Below are 17,713 nucleotides of genomic sequence, written 5' to 3'. Positions count from 1 at the left end.
GTAAGTAAAAACAATTAATTCAATCAAAGTAAATGGCAGTTTGGGTGATATTGAGAATCTTTAAATATTAAACACAAAATAAAAAAATAAATAAAAAAGCAGAAATACAGTCTTCAGTTTAGAAATATGCTTACACTATACAGAAAGCTGTATACAACATACATGCATTATGGATTTAGTATTTCTGTTATTACAGTGATGACATTAAACTGGAGTAAAATTAAAATATTTATCCATCTTCCCAGTAGGCCTACATCTTACTACACAAAAAGATCTGAGAAGTAAGAAAATAAAATGCCTCATATAGAGTAACGAAAAATGCCACACAGACCTTCCTTCCATTGTGCTTCTACACTTCAAAATGACATGCCTTGAAAATTCTGATAATGAAGGAACATACTAAGTGTTTTCTTTAAGCATCCCAGATTATATTTAAAATATGTTTCATTCCACACTGTATGTCTTAGAATCTTAGATCACATTCTGAAATTAAATGTAATGAGGTAGCTCTAGCAAAAGGACTTCCTTCAAGCCAACCAGCACAGATTTTGAAGACATCAAGCATGCAAAATCCAACTCATGCTTTTCTTACATGACATCCTGTAAGCCATCAATCACGGCAATCAGGTGGATGCCGTATTTCTTTCCCTCTGAAAGGCATTTGACGAAGTATCATGCTAAAATTTAATAATTAATAATGATACAAATGTATGAGATATCAAACAAAATTTGTGTCTGGACTGAGGATTTTTTAGCCGGGCAGATGCAGCATGTCCTTTTGGATGAAGAGTCATCAGTAAATGCAGAAGAACACTCTACCATGTACTTCACAATGATTTTCAGAGAGCAGAAGTAAATGTTGATGTAGAAGATGAAAGTTTTGCAAATGCAGTTATAACTGGCATCCAAAGGGTTAAAACTGTGTATGATACTGCCACCAATAGCCATGCTGTTAATAACAAACAGAAATGCAAGCATGTGTTCATCTTTTGAACAATAAAATTATTTTTAGATGTATCTTTTCATGAGAGAAAGTGAAAAAAATTTAAAAGCCTTAGCAGGAACTTAACAATAGGACATGAAACACTAACAATAAAATGTACTCAAACTAATGATATATTTCAACACGCACTCCTTTCTCAGTGTTAGACTTTTTGGATTATGTAAAAACCCTTGGCTAGTCATACTTATAACTCTATACATACACCTACAGCGACTTGCCAAAGCAGGTAAATAGTGTGACGAATATTAAAAACTTCAGGTATAGCTGCTGTACTATAATGATCAAATTTCTCATGTATGAAGTGAAGCACATGTAAGTTTTATTTTAGAAGTATTGTAATATTTAGTGGTTATAATGTCACATAGACTGACAACGGGAAGCATTGAAGCAGCTTATTTCCATAATTTCATTATGTGTTTTCCTTACATGCTGTTTTCTGTGCGATGTGCAAAACTGTTTGCATATTCTTATGCAAAAAATATATATTTTCTGTCTCTTTAGATGTATATTTCAGAAAAAAGAGTCAGTTGAGCCTTCTACATGGTATGAAAATTACTTACAGCATAGCAAAAAGTATGCTACTTTGTCTGTTAGCAGATAGTGGAAAGAATGATGACCCTACATCTTCCACAGATTCACATTCCTCAGATATTGATATTCCCTAATCTGACAGCCACTGATTTAAGGAAGTAAAGCATTCCAAAACACTGCTAAGAATCTGCTGTGATGCACAGATGTCAAAACATACTGATTTATATATTTTGTATATTTAAAATCACCTGTTCTTAACAAAAGCATTACTTCTTTGTTACCCTTATGCAAACTGCTGATCACACACATCCACAAACTGTTACATTTGTACAAAAGATTTGTTCAAATATATAGCATATTTATAAATTAACATTACAATGTTGAGTACAGCCTTCTGTGTTACTGTTAATCATAACTAATAATGAAGGATATGAAAAAACTGTAGCCTTTCATTGCCTTTTGCTCATTAATTCATTCCAATGTGTTTTCGAGCTTATACTTTCAAATGATGTAGAAGTCATACACTTATTCTTTCAAGTGCATAAGTTATAGTTTCCTTTTGTCAGGAATGCCATATATAGGTTAAGGTGAGGAAAACCAAAGCAGATTAGCTCTAAAGAATAACTATGTGTCTTACGTGTGGCCTGAAGATGGAACACAACACAATGTAATGAATTAAAAAAGTTGGTATTAGTAAGTACTTATAGTCTCTTCTCCATCTTCATAACCACCTATGGTATTATATTCAACTTGGGCAAACTTGAACAGTAATGCAAAGTGACAACAGATTTTATAATTTCATAAATATGACAGTCCATAGAAATCGATAATCAGATACGTTATTAGTTAACAACATACAAGAATAGTATTTGTAGATCAATAATAATGTACAACTTTTTGCTCCACTTGATTAGGAGCAGAAGTGTGTGCTGTTCCTAAAATGCATTTGAGTCTGAAGGTATAAAAGTCAACATATATACTGCAAGAACTCTTCGACATTACTCATTGCTAACGGTTCTGATGCTATGCTAATTTTTGTATATTTATACTCAAGACAATATGTATTTAACAAGTTGGTCATTACAGTAGTGAACAACCACTTGAAATCTGGACGAAACCAGACCAGTCATGAAAGAGTACTGAAATATAACCTACAAGTATGGAATCTAAAATACCCTCAGCCACTAAGTTAAGGCTAGTAAGGCAAGTAAGATATTCAGATACTCTTGTACCACAAATCCTAAAAATATAGCTATGTTTTTCAAACTGCACAAAAAGTAAAATAATAACGATAATAATAATAACAATAATAATAATAATAATAATAATACAGTATAGGATTAGTATAGAAATTGGCTAGAAAATAAGCATAGAAATTTTATGTGGTGTTACAGCTAATTTACAATAGCATTAGCATGACACAAAGTTTATGTTTGATAAACACAATATTTTCCCATAATACTTAATTCTCTAACTTCTAGCTCAACATAATTCTTGGTAAATGCACACTAATATTCTGTTAAACATACATCAAACACTGATACATTCTTCTTGTGGTAAGCAGTGAAAAACTTAATCCAAATTAATTAACACATATTTTTGTTAATTACACTAAAGTTTTAATATAGACCAAAGCTATCGTTTTTTTTTTATTTTAGAAAATCATTTAAAATTTTTTCTCAACATGACTACACATTTTTAGATCTCACTATTATGGAACAGAATGCTTAAAACAGCATTTCAAGATGCTTCCTGGTTTCTGTTCACCAGACCTTCCCAAAAGGAAGTTTTTGTTACTCCCAACACAAATGTGAAATCTGTTGACCCCAGAACCTACTGAAATATTTTGGCTAATTGATCGACCTTGAAACTAGGTTTTACAGAATGACTTAACAAAATGTAAGAAGAAACCATGGACACAGGTTATGATGAAACCATGGTCTTGTTACACAAATGTCTTGTGTAAAATATCAGAGCACTAATTCACACTGTTTGTATCAGAGAAAAACATTAAATCTTTTTTGAAGTCTTACATCTGATTTCTATGATGGTTACTGTGTATCTATGAATGATTGATTCTACTGCCGCAAATATGAGTACCTGTTCTCTTTTCTGTACACAACACAATATAAGGATGGTCTGGAATATATTCATTTCATTTGCTGATGCAGCTATATTATAAAAACTTGTGAACTCAAAGTTTTTGAATTTTTTTCATTCTGGAAGTGTAACGAATGAAGACTCTGTTAGTAATGTTACAATTTGAATGCTTGTTCCTGGGTTGTTAAAATGGACTGGCATCTTCCCTTCAAGTTCTGATGCATGAACTGTAAACACAGTTCTAAGGTGCAATGTGTTGTGTGCTGAACACAGTCTCTAAACAGGGATCTTTGCCTACCGACTGTGCATCCAAGTATGACTTGGGATCCACCCTCACAGATTTAGTTCCATCAGTACCTCTCTCCAACTTTTCAAAGATCACAGAAGTTGTTCTGTGTACCTTGCTGGGACTAACACTCCTGAAAGGAAGGACACTGTGGAGAAATGGCTTAGGCACAATCTAGGGCATTGTTTCCAGAATAAATTTTGATTATGCAATGGAGTGTGCAGCAATTTGAAACTCCCTGACACTTGCCTGTGAACAGAAAATATCACTGGTACAAGACTGACCTAGGACACAGTTTTAATGTGTTTCAAATCAATGCACACACTGCCACAGAGTGAAAATTCATTCTAGATATAGTCAACAAAGCTAATCAATTACGCTACCTACCTCTTTGAGTGACAAATGCCACTTTGGGAAAAGTAATGTTTAAGTCTTCTGAGTCCTGTCCATTTCAACCATAACACCAAACACAATAATTCATGTGAACTAGCCCTCTTTCACAGACACAATGAGTGTCCAACTCTAGGAAATTAATAAATGATTATAGTGTGGAATTAGTAACACTGAATGTAAGAGAAACTGGAAGTACAGGAATTTTTGAACAATGCACCCAGCATGTATGATCTCAGCCAGAGGCAATTATATTGAAAGTTAGTAAATACGTGTTTTGTACACATGTAACAGCATACAGAATTTCACAATGTTTTAAGCTATTATTTTCATTGTTTTGTTACTGTCATCTTGTCAAACAGTCATTTTGGTTGTGGTGGTGGTGGTGGTGGTGGTGGTGGTGCTGCTGAGATCCCCCTGTTGCCTCCTCTCCAACCTCTCCTTACTTGTCTCCTTGCCCCATACATCAATTATACCCCCCCCCCCCCCCACCACCACCACCACCAGTCCAACCCCATTGTCAGCCTGGGCAGCTGCTCATTGATGACTGGTGTCACCTTCTCAGAGTATGTACATTTAGCTTTTAGTGAATCTATGTGTGCATGATACTGGAAAAAAAGTAGCCCAGAAGCTAGTGAACTTCTTAGAACTATAATGTGTATTATTTGCCAGACATCAGTCAGCTACAAGCAAGTAAATGGCTACTCCCAATTTTTGTTCACCCATTATATCTTGCAATTTACATATGCTAAATGAAAGTTATTAATGTGTTCCATATACTAGACATTGGTGCTGTAAGTGTGTTATTTATCAGAAGTGACATTGCTTGTAATAACATTTAATTCACCACTTTCTCATTTCATTGATTTAGCCACGTCATGACACATCATCCCCCACCCCACCCATTAGTCAGCACAACACAAAAGGGGCTCATGGCAAATGTTTCACTGCACGTTCAGTTGGAGGTCCAGAATCTACTGAATACTTAATTAGAAGGATCCACACATTAAATTACAAGATTGTTGAGCTTGATTGTTTCAGTATCTTTGTCTGTTATTTGCAGCTTCAGTCATGGATAGCTGAAACTATGAACTCCATTCAAATTTGTTCTATAGCACAATAAATAAGTAGACCTGATACATATTGTACATTACTTGAAATACAGCCATTCTTATAATCATTTGTAATCCTTGTTTCTTTTTGTCTTTGTGTATTAAAACTTTCAAATCTGAAGTGATATCCCAGTGTTGGCCTTCAGTTTGATTTTCAACACAGTTCTTCATTTGGCTTTTATTCCTCCCATTTTCCACAGTAAATGCTGTCAATAGAATACATTTCTTCTAATGACTGTGCAACTTTCACAACTTTTGGTTGCACACCTGCTACATGCAGCTTCTTGTTTAAAAGTGAGGATTAAGGACATTTACATTTTCTGTTTCATTACATTACTGCCTTTTATTTTTCTCATATGAAACATTCCTTGTACTTTGATAAGTACCAAAAATGAGAGGAAAGTATAAGCTTCAATTTCTGCCACTTGCACACTGTCACATACTGTGGCCCCAGATATGTTTCTTGGAGGACAAAGAGTGAGGAGCAGAGTAAGGGTACGATATGCTATTTTATCTGAGCAGAGAAAATTACTAACAGCCCATTCAGCCATTAATAGTATATAAAGTGAGGCCATATTATTGTTCTATAGCTGAAATCTAAAATGAGACAACAACTTCTCTCTCAAAACATACCTTTTTTGGGATGTAATAAATTGGATTCAGTACTGATACAGCACACTTTGATGGTTCAAAAAACTTTCATTTTTAACATATTAAAAACAAAACTCTATTTTATATCACAGCTTATGTGGTGGAATAGGATACTCTTGATGTTTCAATCAGCATTTGGAGGCCGAATCTTCTTTTCTATAAAATGCTTAGCACTCAAGCACCTAGCACTATATGATGAATTAGAAAGGGAAGCAGCAAGGAAGGTTACAGCAAAAACTCAATTTTATAAAGTGTTTTAAGCTCCAAGGGTTATCTAAAAGCACAAAACATCCAGCATTAATCATTACAACTGTGATTTTCACAATAATACACACTGTTGGTTACAGATCTTTTGCTATCTATGAGTATGATATAATAAGTCTATTTTGAGAAGTATGCAGTACTAAATATTTAATATAATTGTACATATCCAACAGCAAAAACTGAACTCAATCTGATAGAGTAAGCATGTTTTTCATCTTTATACCTCTAAGTAGGTTTGAACACTTATTAACTTGCGTTATTCCAAACACTACACGATGGATCACCAGCAACAACTTTATCCTATTAATTTACTCCAATTTATTTCATATTTTTTAAATTGTAAAATGCATTTGTGTATATGATGTTTGTAACCACTGGTCATTCAAAAAACTATCCTGTTCAAATCTCACACATCAGAAAACTGTCATATGCCTGAAATATAATTGTTTGGAAGATCATGTCTAAACTGCACAAGTAAATACTTTTACATTTCTAATAATTTACACGTTTTAATTCTAAGTGGAAGACTTGCACTTGTACCCCACAACTTTCTTCAAAACCATGCATATTCTGGTCTAGAAAGTCCCAAATTACAATGAATTAACAATAAACAGCACTCTCCCTCCCTCTCTCTCTCTCTCTGTGCGTGTGTATGTGCATGTGTGTGGGCATGTGTGGGCACACCCATGCATGTAGTTCTTGCGAGTGTAGAGGAACAGGTAAAAGATTCTGACTGATTTATCACACCTGAAAGTGTCCAATGGATTGTAGTGGATTACATGGTAAAATGAAGTTGAGCATGTTGATCTTGCGTATCAGGAAATTTTATTGTATTACATTCCAAGGGACAACTAAGTATATAATATGGTGCCATATAACATCATTAGGAAGGAAGCCCCTCCTTTAAACTTCCTGAGTATTGATAAATGAATTAGTACAGAAAAGTACCAAATATTCAAACCAGTATTGTCCACAGAAGAAATATTACTCTCTCATATGTCAGAATTCCATTCTAAAGGCTTTCAAATCTGTCAAAAGTGCCAACAATTTCTTTGATGTTTCTGCATTCACAAAAGCTTCACATCTGTAACTATAATTAGCAATTTGTTTTGATCAATATTTGCTTCCCTCTTTTTCACAATAAACACTAACTTGGTTTAGTAAACAATAATGAATTTAATGATCAACTGGTCACATCATTTTTAGAACAACGTGCAAAATAAGTTTAGAGGATTTTATGCAATGCACCTCTTCAGGATTCCTTCAAAGGGAATGTGTTGTCCCATAACTTTTTTTTCTGCTCTTGGAAAACAAGTAGTAATAAAATTTCAAAGCCACACCAGGAAATAAAATTACAGGATTTGTAATGCTTCTGTTTGTAAGTAAGTTATACTAAGAGCATTTCAACACTTTATGAGTAAAGGAAACTACTAACTGAGTAGCAGAAGCATTGAGTCATAACAGGCACACCCAAAAGAGAAAGAAAACTTGCTAGCTTTCAGAGTAAATCCGTTGGGAACTAGAATACACATAAACACATGCATGTATATATTGGAGAGAGCAGAGGGATGGGAAGCAGAAAGAGGAGCAGGAAGAGGATAGCAAGCGGCTTGGTACGTAAGCAGCAGGTTTGCTGACTAGCGATGTGGGAGGGGTGTGGGTGTGGGGGTGGGGGTGGGGGGTGGCATGTGCATATGTGCATGACCTATGCTTGTGATACACAGGTGCCAGAGCCAGTGAGGTGTAGTGACAGTACACAGGAAGAGGGAACTGTTGGGTAGAGGGTGTGGGGACAGTGGATTAATTGAGACTGAGGCCAGGAGGGCAACAGGAGTGAAGGATGTGTTTCAAGGGTAACTCCCATCTGTGTAGTTCAGAAAAGCTGTTGGTGGAGGGAAGGATCCATATGGCCCAGATTGTAAAGAGCTACTGAACTCAATCATGTTGTGTTCAGCTGCATGTTGTCCTACTTGACGGTCAACTTTATTTATAACTACCGTTTGGCAGTGGCCTTTCTGATCAACGGGTGGTTAGTTGTCATACCAACATAAAAACCTGTGCAGTGATTGCAGCAGTTTTTGTGTACGCCATAGCTGCTTTCACAGGTGGCCCACACACTGATGGCATAGGGGCATAGGATAATCCTGTGACAGGACTTGAGAAGGAAGTGCTGAGAGTGTGGACTGGGCAGGTCTTGCACCTTGCTTCACCACAGGGTTATCATCCCTGTGGCAAGTGATTGGGATTGGGAGTAGCATAGTGATGGACCAGGATATTGTCAAGACTGGCAGAGTGGAGGGGGGCTGCAATCAAATACTACTTTAAGAGAAGTTTAAAGGTTATTTTGTAGAACATCCCTCATTTCATGGTGTAAGGACAGATAATCAAAGCCTTCCTTCACTTCTTTCACAGGCTTATCATACCCCATCACAAGCAGGGCCACCAATAAAGCAGCCATGTTGTGTACAAAAACTGCTGCAATCACTGCATAACTATTTTATGTCGGCATGACAACCAACCTGATGTCCACCAAAATGAATGGCCATGACCAAACTGTAGCCAAGAACAAAGTTGACTACCCAGCAGCACAACATGCAGTTGAGCAAAACATACTCAAGTACAATAGTTTCTTCTCAACCCAGACCATGTGGATCCTTCTGTCCACCACAAGCTTTTCTCAACTATGCAGATGGATGTTACCCTTCCAACACATCATTTACTCCTGTAACCCTCTTAGCCTCTGTCTCCATTAATCCACTGTCCCTACACCCTCTACCCAACAATTTCCTCCTGTGCCCCAGCAATCCGTCTCTCCTTCATTCCTAGCCAGCAAACTTGCTGCCTCCATCCAAGCCGCTACTTACGCACCCCGGCCCCCGCTTCCTGTCTCCCGCCGCTCTCTCCTCTACAAACATCACCTGACACAACCCTACTAAACCTGCATTGTGTGTTCAGCCAGCATAACGTATGGGCGTGTGTGTGTGTGTGTGTGTGTGTGTGTGTGTGTGTGTGTGTGTGTGTGAGAGAGAGAGAGAGAGAGAGAGAGAGAGAGAGAGAGAGAGAGAGATATACCCTAGCTCGGCAAGGGATTTATTCTGAAAGTCAGCAAGTTCTGTTCTTCAGTATATGCCTGCTGACAACTCAAAGCTTCTGCTGATTGGTGAGTGGTCTTCTTTACTCCTAAAGTACAAGGTTTGGAACTTCAATAGTGGCAACTATTTATTTACAGCTCGTACAAAATAGATACGTGTTTCATATTTTTACTGGCCTTCTAGGTAGTCACCAGCATTGTGTATAACCCATTGCCAGTGATGTGGAAGTCTTAGGATACTCTTAGTAGTGCCAGTTGTGTTGGCAGTTCTAGTGGCGCTGTCTATTGCCCGACAAATTTTCAGCAGTTCTGAAGCAAATGCCGTGAAGTGTTTCCATCAGTTTAGAAATCGAGTTGAACTCATGAGGGGTTAAGTCAGGTGAGTGCAGCCTCATCAGTCAAACAAATCAGTAACAGCTTACACTGTGCTTGAGCACTGTCCTGCAAAATGATGGTCAGGTTCTGCAGAAAGTGTCATCACTTCTGTCCCTAAGCTGGTCGTAGGTTGTGTTCTAAAAATAAACAGCATAGAGACAGAAGTGATGACACTTTGTCAATTTGTGTAGGACCTGACCATCATTTTGCAGGACAATGCTCAAGAACGTACAGTGCAAGCTGTTACTGATTTGTCTGACTGATGGAGCTGCTAACTGCTATACAACCTACTGCACTCCTCTGACTTGAGCCATCGTAAGTTCAACTTGATTTTTAAACTGAACAAAACACTTCATGGCATTTGCTTCAGAACTGCTACACATTCATCGGGCAATAGACTGCGCCGCTTGAACTGTCAACACAACTGGCACTGTTAAGAGTATCCTACAACTTTCACATCACTGGCAACAGGTTATACACAATGCTGGTAACTACTTTGAAGGCCAGTAAAACTTTGAAACATGTGTAAATTTTGTGCGAGCTGTAAATAAATAGTTGCTACTGTTAAAGCTCCAAGCCTCGTATTTACATTCTGCTAGATCTTCCCTTGCTATATTTATACTAACAGCATGTCATTTTAGGTTCATGAAAGCAAGTTGTGTCTGATGACCAGTTACTATATTCCATATTACTTACAGGTTTCTGTCAGTGTGAAATGGAACATAACACTCAGTGTTCACTTAATCAGACCAAAACTTTAAATCAATTATTTGTTTTGCTGTAAATCTGATACTTAGAAAATTCCTGGTCTGTAAAAACAGTAAATATTAGGCTTTTTCAATATTTATTCTTGGAATACTGATGCTTTCTTGCATTGTGGGCTTTGAAGAATGTCCAGGACAAGGATCACTTTTGAGAGGCACCATCATCTTCAATTATTTATTTTCATCAGCCCAGTTTTACCAGTGGCATTCCCTAAGTAACAATCAGCGTAGTATATGGGCTGACAATACTGTCACAGGAACTTTAGCTTTGACACTGGTAAATACTTTTGGAATGATCCTCACATGGTAACAAAGTGTAGTTTTGCAGATGGCACATGCATTGAACACTTTTATTAGCACTCTTTCTTTGTCTGAATTTTATGTAAGCATTGGCTTTAAAAAAAGGGCTTTTTGATTTTTGATTCCAATGTTACATGTACACTGTTGGCCATTAAAGTTGCAGCGCCATGAAGTAGTCATGTAACAAATGTCAAACTGGCATGATTTGTACTGCATAATTGAATATGCAAAAAATTAGCATTTCAGCACAACCACACAAAGCAGATAGGAGTAATTCCATCAAAATTCTTTAATAAACCAACGTTATACAGCAGGTTCCTCATTCCGAAATCAAATACGAATGTTGGCCGTTTGGAAGGGACTCATTCTAAGCCTTGTGTAAATAGGAGAAATGCAGGGCTGCATTGAGGCAGAGGATGTTCAGCTGTTGACCTAGCCAGATTATTCACCCACTGAAAACATCTCATCATTGATTGGGTGCCACCATTTACCATACACTAGGGTTGATGAATTCTGACATGGAGCTGAAGCAGAATGGGATGATATACCTGAGTCTTTCACAAGCTCAGTTCAGCTCAATAGAAAACCGTGTTAAGAGTCTTTTTGCTGCAGAATAAGTAAAATCTTGTTATTTGATATCTTCCTTGTGTCATGTTTTTAATAGCCTGCAGTGTAAGTTTTTAGGCATGAGAGGTAATACGGAAAACAAAGAGATAAGTTCTATTTATGGGAGACTATGTGATTTTGTAGCACCAACTTAACAATTATGTGACATAACCTAATACACAGCAAAGGTTTTCATGCATGAATAGAATGACTGAGGACTAAAACTAAACTGAAAGATGGAATGTTGTGTTCATTCTGCACACGTGTCTAGAATTGTGGGTAAGGTCTTAGAGCTGTCACATTCATTTTGCAATAAAAAATCCTCATTTTTGTGTAAAATATGCCCAAGATCATGCAGATACTGTACATGTCTCTTCCCTACATTCACAAATCAACAAAGAGGAGAAACAACAAATCACTGTGCTATTACAGCATCCTCTTCCAAAATCATACCACTGATATCTTAGCATGAACACCAATCTAGAAATGATTAAAATTTTGGCAATATATTGTTCAGTTATCTGGCAAAATAAGCATAACATTCTAAGCTTCAGAGATGTGCATACTGTCATTATTTAGAGGGAAAAAAATAAAAGGACAGCCAATAGCACTGGAGCACTGTAAACCTAGAATTTAGGTACTTATGAATGGATACTAAATATACAATCCAAACAAGTTAGAAAATAACAAAAAGCACAACGGTTTTCTATTACTATATAAAGAAAATATTGTGCAATAAATTCAATGTATATTTTATCAATTAAGTACTGTGAACACTCACATCTAGATAATTTCATGCAAAGTATTACAATTCACTGAATAAATTTTATCAGAACTAAATCTGGCTATCAAAAGTGTTGTCTTACTTTACCACAAACTAAAAACAGTGTATGCACATTAGTAACTACTTTATCTTCATCCTTTTTTATGTGTTACAGTGACTTCTTTCTTCAACATATAACCCAGCGAATGTTCAATTCAGTTTGCCACATTGTCAATATTTCCAACAAAATTTTAAAATAAAATCTGAGATGAAGATCACTGTGATAAGGAAGAGGAGGTTGGGAGAGTATATAGAACTCACAGAGTAAAAGACAGTTTCAGTGCAAGTGAGTATTTAAAATAAATAAATGGTTTCTACATTTCTAAGCACTCAGAAACAGTGGCCATGTATGTGAGTTTTCTACTATGGAAGGAGGACCTTGTCCAAAAGCTTCTCTATCTTAGAATTAGTTTTCATTGTGCTTGTCTGCAACTCAACATCTCTTCTCCGAGGTGAGTAACAACCTATCTTTTCCATATTGTTTCTATGTTCTTTTTTTTTTTTTTTTTTTTTTTACTTCTGAAACATACTGATTCTATTGTCTCCTTCCAAATTTTGTTTAATATTCCTTTAGGTACTAATATATGCAGTCATTTATTTTGTTTTGACTTCATATGCATGTAACACAGCCATTCTTTCCTGCTTGCTCTGGATATTCATACACACAAAAGGGTGCTGCAAAGGTGACTCATTTATTTTCCCAAATGACAGAAGAAAATTGAGAACATCCCTTCTAATGTGAGTTAGGTCAAATTCATCAATTCTCTACTTAGTAATGTTCACATCTATTTCAGCTATGCAGATTATGTGGCATGACACTGACCCAGACTACATGTCCCCATCCAATTATTAATGCAGGTTTGTTCACTGGCATTTTAATTCCTTGCATGCTGTGTATTCAAGCTATGCTTCTTGGACATCAAGAAATACTGCATCTACTTTATGGTCTTGATATATGGCTTTCAGGTAGTCATGTGTGAAGAAAATGAGTTAGGTTTCATTTACTTGATCTTTTCTGGATATGTGCTGGTTGGCATTGTGAAGATAATTCTGTTTGACCTACTTTTTTCTGTGTGTTCAAAATAAGTTCTAAGATTCTACAAAAGAAAATGTGAGTGGGATTGGACAGAGCCAATGTGACTTGGTTCAGCTACCCTTTGTGTAGAAGGATGTGTCCTGCACTTTCTTGCAGCTACAGAGCACAGTGTTTTGTTCATGGATCCACAGCATGTTGTTGTTGTTGTTTCAGTCTGACAACTGGTTTCTGCAGCTCTCCATTACACTCTTTATCTCTGTATACATACTGCAACCTACATGGATCTGAACATCTTTAGTCAAATGTTAGTCTCCTTCTGCAGGGCTTACCTGTTACATTTCACTTCATTACAATACTGACAATTTTTTGATGCCCTAAAGAGCCCTATCAACTCACCCTACTTTTAGTCAAGTTGTGTCATACATTTCTTTTCTTCTCGGTTTCATTCAGTATCTCTTCACTAGATATCCAGTTTCTTCACCAAATCTTCAGTGTTGTTCTGTAGTGCTACATTTCAAAAGCTTCCATTTTCTTTGGTCTCTATTGTTAATTATCTACATTTCATTTGCATACAAGGATACACTCAAGACAAATGCTCTCAGAAAAGACTTATTAACATGCAAATTTATATCTAATGTTAAAATCTCCCCCCCCCCTCCCCCTCTCTCTTTCTGTGTGTAAATGCTTTTCTTAAAACTGCCAGTGTGCAGTTTATACACTGAGGTGACAAAAGTCATGGGATAGTGATATGCACAGATGGTAGTAGTGTCATTTATACATGGTATAAAAGGGCAGTGCATTGGCAGAGCTGTGATCTATGTGAACAGAAATTAACAGACTTGTAATGCAAAATGGTTGTTTGAGCTGAATATGAGGGATATTCCATTTCAGAAATCATTAGGGAATTCAATATTCCAAGATCCACAGTGTCAAGAGTGGCCTGATAATACGAAATTTCAGGCATTACCTCTCACCACAGATGATGCAGCGGCCAATGGCCTTCACTTAACAAATGAGAGCAGTGGCATTTGCTTAGAGTTGTCAGTGCTAGCAGACATGCAACAATGTGTGAAACTTCAGAAATCAATGTGGGACACATGACAAATGTATCTGTTAGGAAAGCAAGGGGAAATTGGTCAGTAATGGGCCATGGGAGCAGACAACTGATGCTAGTGCCTTTGCTAAAAGCACAACATTGCCTGCAGTGCCTCTCCTGGAGCTTACGAGCCTATCAGTTGGACCCTTGATGACCGGAAACCATGGCCTGGTCAGATAAGTCCCAATTTCAGTTAGTAAGAGCTGATGGTAGGGTATGAATGTGGCACAGACCCCATGAAGCTATGGACTGAATGTGTCTACAACACACTGTGCAGGCTGGTGATGGCTCCATAATGGTGTGGGTTATGTTTACAAGAAATGGGTTGAGTCCCCTAGTCCAACTGAACCAATCATTGACTGAAAATGGTTATGTTTTGCTACTTGGAGACCATTTGCAGCCATACATGGACAGTTCATCATATCACAGGGCCGCTAGTGTCCGTGATTGGTTTGGAGAACATACTGGTAAATTAGAGTGAATGACTTGGCCACCCTTATCACCTGACATGAAGTCCATCAAACTTTTATGGGACATAATCAAGAGTTCAGTTCATGCACAAAATTCTGCACTAGCAACGCTTTCACGGTTGTGGATGGCTGTAGAGGCAGCATGGCTCAATATTTCTGCAGGGACTTCCAATGACTTGTGGAGCCCTCGCTGTGTCGAGTTTGATGTACTACGCCAGGTGAAATGAGGTGTCCCTTGACTTGTCACCTCAGTGTACAGTCTCTGCTTCAGTCACTGTCAGCCAACAGCTTGCTGCTCAAGCTTACTGTCAAAAGTTTCCTTTGAGTTCTAGCATCTCATTAATACCTTCAGTGTCAACCTGATTGATGTTGACTTCACTCCAGTACACTTGTTTTAGTTTTGTTGATGTTCACCTTAGAATCTCCCTTCAGTACACTCCACATAACTGCTCTTCCAAGTCTTTTGCCATCTCAGAGAGAATTACAGTGTCACTGACAAACCTCTAAGTTTTCATTTCTTCCTCCTGAACTTTAATCCTCTCTCCAAACTTCACAGGTCACTCAATGTATAGCTTCAATAACATTTGCTTCACACCCTTCCCAATTAGTGGCCCCTTTTCATGCCCTTCAACACTTATAACTGCAGTCTGACTGAAACTGTGTGCTGGACCAGGACTCAAACCTGAGACTCTGTCTTTTGCGGGCAAGCACTCTACTGACTGAGGTGTACAAGCACAATTCATGATAAGCCCTCATAGCTTTATGTCCACCAGTATCTCGTCTCCATCCTTCCAAACTTGACAGACATTCAGAGACGATGAACTGTCAGAAATAAAGCTGCGGGGGTGGGTCATGAGCTGTTCTCAGATAGCTCAGTCAGCAGAGCACTTGTCTGCTTGCCTGAGGCATGGTCTGGCATATAGTTTTAATCTTCCAGGAAGTTTCAGGTCAGTGAACACTACTGTGCAGGTCAGTGAACACTACTGTGAGTTGCCCATATTCTATGATGGGGTCTGCAGTGCCTCACTTATTCCTAAACATCTCTGGAATACAATCTGATTTATTCTTTTGTACAGCCTTCTGTATTATCCTTCCACTTTTCAGAAAGCCCATCTTTGCCCAGTCTATGACATTTGAGCTATTGGTAGTCATACAGCTGCTTCTGTTTTCTTCAGAGATTGCCTTTATTTTCCTACAGATGGCATCTGTCTCTTCTATAGTCATGAATGCTTCTACAGCTTTGCATGTCTCCAATAGCTTTTTGCACTTCCTGTCAACATCAGTTTTTATATGTCTGTATTCCATTTTGTTCTGTATTTTTCTCCTTTCATCGATTACATTCAATATCTCGTGATATCTTATGATTTCTACTGGGTTTCATCTTTTTTTTCAGTTGTTCCTTTGCTAACTGCACTATTTCATCTCTCAAGGCTATCCATTCATCTCTTCTTGTATTTCACTCGCCTGTTTCAGACAGTTGTTGACTGATGGTCCCTCTGAAACTCCCAACAACCTCTGGTCCTTTCAGTTTGGCCAGGTCCCATTTCTTTACTTACCTGGCTTTTTGCAATGCTTCAGATTTTATCAGCAGTTCATAACCAATAAATTAGCTTAGTCTATGTCCACTTCCAGAAATGTTTTGCAACTTCAAACATAATTTATGAATCTCCATGTTATTAATATACAACATATCTGAAACCATCTGGTGCCTTCAGCTCTCTTCCACAAACTTTTTGGGGTTTCCAAACCAAGAGTTTGCAATGATTAAACTGTTTCCTATTTAAAATTGTACCACACTGCTTTCCCTTTAATTTCATTCCCCAATACATGTTCTCTTACTATTTTTCCTTCTCTTCTTTTTCCTACTGTCAAATTCCAGTCCTCCAGTGTAGTTAAATTTTTGTCTTGTTTAATAAACTAAATAATTTATTTTATCTGATCATTCTTTCAATATATTTATCATCAAAGGAGTTGGTAGAAACATGCTTTTATTCCTGTAGTGAGTCTTGGCTTTGTGTCTGTATTGGCTATAATAATGTGTTCACTCCACCATACATAACAGTTCACTTACAACATATTTTCTTACTCATTTTAGACCTACTCCCGCATTATCTCTATTTGATTTTGTGTTGATAACTTGCTAACAAACTACAAATCGTTCCTTCATGCCACCACACTTAACTAATTCCCAAGACATCTAATTTCCAACTAGCCATTTCTCTTTTCTAGCTTTCTATTGTGTATTAAGGCTAAAAGAGAGGTTAACTTGACCACAAATACAGTATAGAATCTATTGGAGATTAATTTTCTTCATGGGGGTACCAAAGCAATGAATTTATTAAAACAAGGTGAATGCCCATCTCAAGTGATTTTGCAGTTCTGTACAAAATAGAATATATTATATTATATTATATTACCTCCACTCAGTAGCTGTCAAACCAACAAGACAGCAATTGTGAACTAAGACAAATTGAAAACACAAATTTAAAGATGCTGACATTTCAATATGTAAGGCATAGTTTTGTGTTACAGGCAAATGTCTACATTCACTTCATAATATTTCTATTTGTGGAGGTAATATATTCTATTTTGTACAGAACCACTAAACTCTTGAGAATGGCCTAGAAGGCTGAAAGTAATCATGAAGAAATAAAACTGATAAAACAAAAGTGGAAAATGCCACCTTTTGGTAAGGATTCAGTTGGGCACTGGGGCTTTGTCCAATTTTAGCAGTAGCAGCTGTCTCTCAACACCATTGACAGTAACATCCACATCACTTGTCTTTCACAGTGCTGCGAGAAACAGAGAAGGGCAA

General features: G+C 37.2%; 1 protein-coding gene across 1 annotated transcript in view; it reads right to left on the bottom strand.

Moving 5' to 3' along the window:
• The window catches only part of LOC126252611 (Ca(2+)/calmodulin-responsive adenylate cyclase), a 370,372-nt gene that overhangs the window by 26,064 nt on the left and 326,595 nt on the right, over positions 1-17,713 (bottom strand). The gene's annotated exons all lie outside the window — the stretch shown is intronic.

The sequence above is a fragment of the Schistocerca nitens genome, chromosome 4 (genome assembly GCF_023898315.1).
Source record: "Schistocerca nitens isolate TAMUIC-IGC-003100 chromosome 4, iqSchNite1.1, whole genome shotgun sequence".
NCBI lineage: Eukaryota > Metazoa > Arthropoda > Insecta > Orthoptera > Acrididae > Schistocerca > Schistocerca nitens.
This window is presented reverse-complemented; position numbering and strand designations above follow the sequence as displayed.